Genomic DNA, 7,235 nt, shown 5'->3' on the forward strand with positions numbered 1-7,235 from the left:
ATAAAACCTCCCCCCCCCGTCCCCCCCTCAAACCCCGTCCCCCCATAAACCCCCCCCCCCCCCCCTGCTCAGGACCGCCGGAGCCGTCACCTGTCTTACCTGTCCAAGTTTTTTTTTGTTGCCTCTCCTTCTCGTGACCCCCCTCTGCCTTTTCTCTCTCTCTCTCTCTCTCTCGTTCCCGCGAGCTACGCAAGCGACGTCTTTCAGCTGCTGCTGCCCCCCCTCCTGTTCCAATATGGCATCCCCCATCTGCGCATGTCCAAAAAACATCTACAAATACTTTCAAGCCAACTCTTTCATTGACCTTTCAGCACAGTAGCAAAAACATATTTCTACAGGCTTTTGTAAATATGGAGCCGAGGTTAAGTGAGACACCCACAGCCCCCAAAACTGAAAGCTGTATTCTACTCAGCCGAGCAGATACAATGAAGACAACATCTAATGCCTAATTTATTACCTGGTGTATGAAATAAAATGAAACTATTTTTGTGTGTGTGTAAAAACAGCCATTTCACCCACCCCCAGGACACATTTTTCTTTAACTGTATAGTTACAGTTTTATTATTAACAGGAAGATAAACTATGACCCCGTATAATCACACGTAAACAACAATAAACGTGGTGATCCTTTTAAGGACGTATATGTAAGAATAGTTAACTGTAACAGCAGCAGCAGTAGAGTATGTCTCATCATAAGCAGCTGCATATGTGCGTGAATAAAAAAGTGAAGTCAATAATTTATGGCTTCTTGGCACCATTTAGTCGTTGTTAACTACTTTTCTCAGTTCAGACTTTTTTCTTCTTCTTCTTTGTTTTGGGAATGTCTACCGTAAGCAGAACCCTATATATATATATATATATATATATATATATATATATATATATATATATATATATATATATATATATATATATATATATATATATATATATATATATATATATATATCTTATCAAAGTCAACACTATCCTCTAGCGGTAGGAGTGTATTGCATCAGTTAACGAGGCGAGGCGCTCATGCGTAGACCTCAAAGGTTGGCATGTATTTTCAGAAAGATCTAGAAAGAGTCAGATATTAACAAACTGTGATGGTAAGTTAATCCCAGTGGAAGGCAGCGCATAGTGAAAGTTTTATGGGGTGGAAATAAACTGAACTTTCAGCCTGGCTTTTTGCCCGGAAAGTGAGAGCTACGCAGCTCTATACCGCCCCATATGACGTTTTTTTTCGTCTTCTTCTTCTGTTTTTTTAAGGTGGGCAATTTCTAAAAGAAGTTTCAGTGAAATTAAAGCAGGTTCCTCTTTGAACCTGAAACTTCACTCCTGACCTTGTGCCCGAGTTCTGACTCTTTGATGATATTTTGGGGACTTACTCCAATCACACGATGAATAATAGGGTGACTGTGTGTCCCACTTTTTTCTTTTTTTATCATTTGTCCTCCCCCCGATCTCACGAGACATGTCCCACGGTTTTATTAACTGGCATTTACGCATGTCAGCCACAAAAACATGTCCATGGATCCGTGGATGCAAAAAGTGATCGATCGTATTTAAAGTGTTGTAAATGGTTTGTTGTCCTTCAGTGTTTCAAACACATCTCAAACATGTCCTTCATTAATGATATCGAGTCACCTTGTCACAAGGTAGAAGATGCAATCGGTTTTTGACAAAGTCACTTGTATGTCTTTTATTTATAGGAGTAAAACGTCTCACAAATATTAAAATGTCTTTTCCAAGAGGAGATCTTTTCAGAAGGGCAGCAGAAATTGCCACAAATATAACAAAGCAGTTCTATAAAGATATTTTACATGTGATCAAAGAAACTGGACTGATTTTAACAGGACACAGAGTGGGAACAATAATGCATGCTATACTGGTCATTTCTTTAATTTTCTATGTAACCATTTCTCTCGCACATCCTGTCCACTACAGCCTATTTACCAGTGTAAGCAAAGATATTACGCATAAAAAACACAGAAACGTAAGCAATCACCTTTTTACTCAGATGGCAGCTACATAAAAACAAACGAGCTTCCGCTATGTTTAGAAAATTGCTTTTAAATTGAATAAAGTCAATTTTTACTTTGATATGATCGATGCCAAATCTTTACCGGCATATTGCGCGCTCGCGTGTGTGTGTTTAAGCTATCGCTCAGCTTTAGTAACGCGCAGTGCCTGACCAAACCAAACTCTTTGCTCAACATTTATTGTCTCTCGTTGAACTGATCATACTCATAAAAAGAAAATGGAATAAAGTTTTTCCATGAGCAAATGTCAAGTGCTCATGGACCTACTAGGTCAGCGCGACAGCAAATATAAATAGGTAATGTATTCATTCTTAGAATGAATAAATAAAAAGCTGTAAGTCGGTGACATGTTTGCCTTGATTGGCCTGACTAAACATGGAAACTATTTGAAGGATGAAAGAATCTAACATTTCTCAACGGAGATTAACAGAGTTAATAAAAACACCGAGACTGTTGACAAAGTATAGCTATCTTAAAAAGGGAAGTGCATGACTTCTGGAAAAGTTCATGTGTGCAATCATGTCTGCACAAATTGCAAGTATAACCTGTGTTTACACAGTTGTGTAGATGTCGTTTGATATGCACAAGAGAAACCAAAACCTTCTGTGTGCTCCCGGAAAAGCTGAAAATATGTATCACGACAGTTAAAACCTGTTAATCAGGGTATTTATGATCAAACCGATATGGGGCAAGGAATGGAAAGTTTGAAAAATATGCGCAGTTTCACACATTTATATTTAGGAATCAAATATTGTTTCATTCAGCAATGATCGTCGAAACGTGGAGTTGCCTCATTTTAAGGAGAAATCTGTAAAACCCGACGGTCTCACTGTACAAGCGAAAACGCGCTCGCTACGTAGATTGCTTTAATTAAGGGTTTTGTTTTGAAATGTGTAATGGGAAGTTTGGTGTTGTGTTTACGGTAGATCTGCCTCATGGAAGCACAAAGGAGTCCTGTAAAAGACAGGAGGAGAGGCGCTCGTGCTGGTGGGATGCCACTCGTGGAACAGATGGTTGAAGCGTGCGCCGTGCGCCATTAATCTGCCAGAGAAGAAGCTTTTCCAAGCGCTCGGGAGAAAGGATTATGGCTCCATTTACACGTACACACAAACATACACACACACGGATGGCACGTGCTACTGCTGCATCACGTACACGCGGTTTTGCTCGCCGCAGGGGCGTTTCCAGGACTTTTTAAAATGGGGTGTCACAGGTGGGACCGGGAACAAGGCGCACACCAGAGTGTTTATCATAAATCTAAACACACTCGGCCTCGTGTGTTTCTCTGCATCCTGTCAACGATTCATTAGATGTAAAGAAGTGCTGCACACACATTTAAACATAGATTACTTGGTGCTGGATAACTGTTGTGTAAAGTGGGAAATATATTTAAAAAGCAACATTTATTCAAGTAAACCTTCTAATCCTACTTAATTATCCTAACAGCACACATGTTTTATAATTAAATTATATTTAAAACATGTAAAGAAAAAACTTCCACATTCATTATGATGTAATATTTGAGTTCTAGTTAGGTCTGTGGAGTGTAGTACTTGAGTTTAGGTCTTGTGTCTCAGTCCTGGTTGTCTTATTGTTCTACTGTTTGGAATTAAAGTCTGTGAGTCCACTCAGAGTTTCCGTCTGTCACGATAGTTCTGGTTTCACGGTTTCAGCTATTATTTATTTTCTGCTTTGCTTTGGTGATCACATGTCTCTGGTGTTTTGTGTTTAAATTGATCTTCTCCTGTCTGTCATTAATATCTACACCTGGGTCTTTTTTTTATCCTTCTGTGCCCAATTCCTTGATTACCCTCGTGTGTATAAAAGTCCAGTCTTCATCGTAGTTGTTGTTTGATTGCCTTTCTTTCCTGATGCTGTGTTCATGTTATCTGCCTGCTTATAAACATCCATCCATTCATCCATCCACCCTCTTCTGCTTATCCTTATCAGGGTCGTGGATTCAGTTTGCGTCTATTTTTCATGGACTTTAGGATTTTGGATTCAGAAAATGGTCTAAATAAAGGTTTTCCTTACATCTCCCTGTCTGTAAGTCTGCATTCGATTTCCTTTACCTGCAACTTATGACACACACATTGCTGGGCCGCTTGATTTAGGGGGGTGGGTCAGGAAAGGCATTTGGGGTAAAAATCTGTCAAAGCAAATATATGGAGCTACACACTGTGAGCCCTTCGGGAGCAGTGAAAGTAGTCTATCAGCAAAATCATAAGAAACTCATATTTTAATATTAACAGTATGAAGTACAAAGTACAATGTTTGCATCCAAAATAGATAAAAAGCAGAAAGTAGCATACTGCAAAAAAAAAAAAAAAAAAAAAAAAAAAAGAAGAAGAAGAAGAAGAAGAAGAAGAAGAAGAAGAAGGAAATTACCATAGTAACGGTAGTAAGTTACTTTCCATCCGGTGCTATCTGTGCTGTCATCTATCATTGCCACAATAGCAGTGCTATATTGTAGGGCGGGGCGGGAGCCAAGTTGTAGTTGCTTCCAATTAGCTACAACCTGATGGATAGAATAAAAAGTCTGTTATTGAAAGAAAATCAGAAGGAAGTTATTGTATTACTCTGCTAAAGGCTAAGGTCACTTTTACTCTTCTCTGTTTTTTATGCGTCTTTTCATCCCTGTGGAAACATTACAGTTTATATGGAACTCATGGGTTGAAATGTGACTGTTTGTACAATAATCTATGTAAGAATAGATCAGGGCTGTTACCAGGATGTTTTTTAACGGGTTGCCACGGGGGCTAACCAAATACAAGTAGAGGAACCCACAGGACCCACACCCTCTGCTCAAGTAAAACGTGCAGTTCTGAACTTATGTTACTGTACAGACTGTGCTTGTCATGAAAATATACTTAATTTAAATAACAGTAATGTTATGCAGAATGGCTCTTGTCGGAATTATATAGATGACTTTATCTGTATTCTTACTGGATTGTTTTCTGTATTTGAAAGTCTGCAAAATCATGCAATATTGACAATATTTTTGTATCAGTGGAGTAAAATCAACAAAGCATAGAAAGTCTATCTATCTATCTATCTATCTATCTATCTATCTATCTATCTATCTATCTATCTGTGTGTGTGTGTGTGTGTGTGTGTGTGTGTGTGTGTGTGTGTGTGTGTGTGTGTGTGTGTGTGATGTAATAAAATTATATCATATAACATATAATATACTTACGTTTTTTGTTTTATTGGAAGCCAGCTGGAAAACCTAAAGATTTCCTTTGTTACATCATCACGTGAGCCAGCAATTTGCCTCGTGGGGCCGGTGCGCATCACCGACATACACACGCACACACACATATAGGATCACATTAACTAATTTCTGCTGCGAGAAAGCTGCGTCGATTCCACCCAAGAATAACAGGAAGTTAAACGAATTTATCTTCAAAATAAAAGGCCAGGAATCGTCTCAAGAGAAATAAACATGCTGAAAAAAAACAACAAAAAGCCAGTTGCAAATCAAAAGAAAAAAATCCTATTCGCATTAATAAGATAAAAAACACTATTACTTCTAAATAGCTTTTCATATAGGATCATTAAAAGGGTACAGTCGATAGTGGTTTCAGAAGAGCTATATTATTTCGTATATTGTAGAATAGAATAGAATAGAATAGAATAGAATTCAACTTTATTGTCATTGCACATGCACAGGTACAGGGCAACGAAATGCAGTTTGCATCCATCCAGAAGTGCTTTAGTGATATAGATATATTACAATATATATTAGCAATAATATAGATATGTAAGTATATTACAGAAATGGGTCTATTATGGTATGTTATAATGTACATGGTATGAAGTATGTTGTGAATATTCTATAACTATAGGTATGTACAGGCTGTAGTGAGTACAAGCTATGTACAGGATATGAACAGGATATAAATATGAAAAACTATACAGAATATGAAATAAATAACTTTACAGAAATCTGAGATATACAGCTATACAGAAATGGGAACTGTGCAAGTTGTAAACAGTTGTAGGGTTAAAAATTATCGTATGTACAGAATGATTATTTACAGAGCTATACAGTAGTGCAGTTAAGATAAGTGTGATATGTGGATAATTTCTACAGAGGCTATATAAAGTGCTAGTGGTTGTGAGCGGTGGTTCAGTCCATGTTATTATTGTGTGTTTATTGTGTGTTTGAGGGTACAGTTGTCCATTGTGGGTGTGTGCATGTTCAGTCCATGTGTTAACGTGGGTCATATTATACATACATATATGCATGTATATATGTATGTATATATATATATACAGACCTCTCTCTCACACACTCTCTCTCTCTCTCTCTCTCTCTCTCTCTCTCTCTCTCTCACACACACACACACACACACACACTCACACACACACACACACACACACACACACACACACACACACACACACACACACACACACACACACACACACACACACACACACCATATATATAGTTTTAAAACACAAAAAGGTGGATATTATTATTTATATTTTGTGCTCTGCCACTGTGGCTGGATTCAAGATGAGGTCAGGCACGAGCTTCCATGGATAATGTATGGTGATGAAACTGTGGTCTGTAGAGAGAGAAAGGAGCATGTGGAGGAGAGATAGAGTGGAGGCAGATGATCCACTGTGGTGAGCCCTAAAGGGAGCAGCCAGAAGAAGAGAAGCAAATGTTATGCTGATGCCTGTTTATGTAACTGGGTAACATATTTTAATGCAAAACAAGTGGGATTTTAAATAGGATAGTGAACTCATACAACTATAATGTTCAGTGTAATTTCAAAACATATGAAGTGAATTATATTTTAGTCCTTCATAACTTTCATGAACTTCTAATTGCCTATTTCACTAATACTTATTATTTTACACAATCTACACTCTGTGCAGACTAAGTAATTTGATTGCACTTCCTACTACAATATTTTTAAATATACATTTATTAAACCATTTTAGTCTACCTTTATTTGATTTAAGGAATTTATTGAGTTAGTTTAATTTTTAGAGCTAATTTATTGTTTGTTTTTACTCATTGAGTTCTTTTTTCTGTTTAAATTATTTTTGAGTAATTATCACAGAGGCAGCAGAGCTCATTCTCCCTTAGATTTATTCAGCCCCTCTATCGATCTATCCTGTTCTAAAGTTGTTCTGAAGAACAGCGGAAGGCTATTATTTTGTAATGGAACTACCGGAAGCGGGGCTCCCTGC

At 37.7% G+C, this 7,235-nt stretch overlaps 1 protein-coding gene across 1 annotated transcript in view; it reads right to left on the reverse strand.

Annotated features, from left to right (window-relative positions):
• Positions 1-183, reverse strand: part of sfmbt2 (Scm like with four mbt domains 2) — a 61,937-nt gene extending 61,754 nt beyond the window's left edge. Inside the window, exon 1 of the mRNA XM_080888031.1 lies at positions 100-183. The gene's annotated coding sequence lies outside the window, so the exon portion shown is untranslated. The remainder of the gene's footprint in view (positions 1-99) is intronic.
• Between the last annotated feature and the right edge of the window lie 7,052 nt (positions 184-7,235).

This window comes from Rhamphochromis sp. 'chilingali', assembly GCF_963969265.1.
Source record: "Rhamphochromis sp. 'chilingali' genome assembly, chromosome: 7".
Taxonomy (NCBI): domain Eukaryota; kingdom Metazoa; phylum Chordata; class Actinopteri; order Cichliformes; family Cichlidae; genus Rhamphochromis; species Rhamphochromis sp. 'chilingali'.